The 2,868-nt window shown below is 38.8% G+C and overlaps 1 protein-coding gene across 1 annotated transcript in view; it reads right to left on the reverse strand.

The window, feature by feature from the left end:
- Positions 1-601, reverse strand: part of LOC106519097 (N-acetyllactosaminide alpha-1,3-galactosyltransferase) — a gene marked incomplete in the record, with an annotated part of 25,337 nt that extends 24,736 nt beyond the window's left edge. The window contains 2 exon segments of the mRNA XM_014010628.1: positions 338-397; positions 494-601.
- Positions 602-2,868: the final 2,267 nt, after the last annotated feature.

The raw sequence follows: 2,868 nt of genomic DNA on the forward strand, positions 1-2,868 counted from the left end.
GAATAAGAGAAATAGTCTCAGCGTCAGCAGAACTCTGACTCGAGAATATTCACCCAGTTTCATCAGAACTCAGGAGGAGGCAGATTAAATGGCTTTAACATAATTTAAACAGGAAAAACGGAAACGCTCTGAGCTGTCAGCTGCGTTTATAATTAACCATACAATAGYTAAGCCAAAACTAAAACCAATAAAATGATTCGAATCTACAAAACAACATTCTTCTTCAAACAAACAAACAATACAAATAAAAAGCCTTTTTGTCCTATCTCTGTTTCTTGAAAATGAATCTGTGGCTTTTTTTTTTCCCGAGAATTTGAAATCATCCCTAATGACTCACCTGTGAGAGAAGCGTCAACAAATCCCAAACAAGTCCAAGCAGCGCCTCGCAGAAAGAAAGCTGTTCTTAAATAAAGAAAAAAAAATACTGTTTTATAAAGTGAAATAAAGATATAAAAATCCAAGGAGCCTCAACGAAACGATACCCTGCTCTCACCGAGCAAACAGATGCTGTGAGAAAGGTGGGAGCAAGTAAAGTAGACGCCCCCTCCCTTCTTCCTGTACCCTCCTCCTGGTTCCCTCCCCCTGCACACCTGTGGAGGATTCGCTCACAACACAACTGCAGTGAGGCGAAGCATTAAGTCGAAAAAAAGAAACTAAAAGCAGAGGAACATTTGTTCTGTTTCAGGCCATGAACTGTATGAAGGGTTCCTCCTCTGTGGGCGGGCCTCACCTCACCCTGCAGTCTAAACAGCTCTTGCAGCAGCTTAAAATGGTGGCCAAAGCATTCRGAGGAAGATTATCCGCACATATTTAAAATTCAGTCACAGGGATGGTTTTAAAAAATGAAATAAAACTTGTTCTATTTAGGAGTGACGAAATAATTCTGTGGCATGTTGTCAGCAGAGTTGTCTAATTATTGTATGTCTGATCACAGTCTGATGACAAATTGGGATGTTTCAGCTCAGACAAAAGGATGCTGATAAACATCTGACACTTTGACCACTTCAGTTTTTTTTAGTCTTCATCCTCTTATTGTATTTGTTGCTTGCGGCATGCACATTCGAAACAACCACCATGATTTTTTTTTAATGTTTCCTAATGCAATATGAGATCAGTTATTTGTTTTGCATTAACAAAATCTGAATGCACGCGCTTGTTCTAATTACGAAAACAAGAAAAAGAAAGATGAAACGTTTTGGGTATTTCTCACAGATTGATACGCAACGTGTATCGAATGTCTGTTTTTTTAAATAATTTCCATTTTGTCATAATTGTCACAGTCTGTCTTTTCTGCCTTAGTTTTAAATAAGTGTTCACTTCTTCCTACGCCCTTTCAAACAGAAAAGTAGTGGTAATTGGGTTCTTGGTTGTGTATGCACGTGGTTTCTTTGTCCTACTGATTGCTTGTTTTTTTAATCTGTTTGAAATAAATTTATAAATAAATAATGAAGTTTTCTTGTGTTTCTGTGTTCCCCTATCTCTGCCCTGCTGTCATTCCTCCAGCCCCACCCAAGCTCACCTGTTTCCTCTTGTGTCTCCTTCAGGCTAGGGTTAGGTTGAAGGTGTTTCTTGTTGTCTGATTAAGTTCTGACTTTATATTCTGCACTCTAAAAATGAAATGTTGGATTTACTTAACCATGTTATGTGACCTGGTTCCACTTAACTGAGTTGAGTAAAATTCAAAGCAACATGCTCATGTTCTTTGGTTAAAAAACTGGTATATTGCTTTGAATTTACTCAACTCAGTAAAGTGGAACCAGGTCACATAACATGGTTAAATAAATCCAAACATTTCATTTTTTTACAGTGTGTGTTCTGTCCTTTGTGCCTTGTCCGATCATTGTACTGTTTCTCCAGTCAGTGTGGTTGTCCCCCGTGTTCCTCTGAGAGGCCCATTTGTGAGTACCTTTTGAGCCGCCCAGTCAGCCTTTTGTGTTTRATAAAGCCTTTATGGTTACGTTTTGGATTTTGTCTGCACCCTGGGTCATTCTGCCAGCACCACCTCACTGTAATGGTGGACTTGGTGACATTTCTTTTCTGTTTTCTWCCTGAACTGATTGATGAAAAGAAGACACAGGTTCCAATTACAGTTTTAACTTGGCCATGTTCTAAACTTAGCTCAAAAAGCAAGAAAATTAGTGTTCAATACTTTATTTCTTTGGTGTRATAATGCTTCTTGGCCATAAATCTTATACGAGACACCTGGGGGTACCAGAAGCTCAAAACAAGTCTCAATAGCAAAAAAAAAAGCTGTTTGGCAGAGAAGATCTGCCACATTTTTTCATGTGTGCAACAATACWCAGCTCTACTGCTCATCCCACAAATGCACATTCCACGTGTCACCATTTAAAAGGGAAACTAACGGGTTGTTTCTTTAGATAACTTGTGTTAAAGAAAAAAAACTTGTGCATTGTCATTTAAATCATCTTTCCATTTATTTTCCTTACCCACTTCTCCGGTCAGGGTTTAGTGGGGAGTTGATCTCCAACAATCATTATATGAGAAGTGTGGTGCAGACAATTAAGTCTTTCCATAACAAAAGCTGTCATGTTCAACTCCGACTCTGATTGCTACACAATGCAAGGAATCTGTTTAAAACTTAGTCATGCACTGTCATGTCAGGGCGGCACGGTAAGTGGAGTGGTTAGAATTACCACCTGTAGTAAGAAGGTCACAAGATTGGCTCCTAGAATGAGGCCTTTCCAGGTGGAATTTTCAGGTTCTCACGTGCACAAGCAAGTTTTTTTTCCCCACAGACCAACAAAAAAAAAAAAAAAACAGTGCTACATTAAATTGTAACTCTAAACTATACTTAGGTGTGAGTGGGAGTGTTAAAGGGACCCCCGATTAGTTGTAACATTAGACTTT

The sequence above is a fragment of the Austrofundulus limnaeus genome, unplaced genomic scaffold, assembly GCF_001266775.1.
Source record: "Austrofundulus limnaeus strain Quisiro unplaced genomic scaffold, Austrofundulus_limnaeus-1.0 Scaffold71, whole genome shotgun sequence".
NCBI classification, from domain to species: domain Eukaryota; kingdom Metazoa; phylum Chordata; class Actinopteri; order Cyprinodontiformes; family Rivulidae; genus Austrofundulus; species Austrofundulus limnaeus.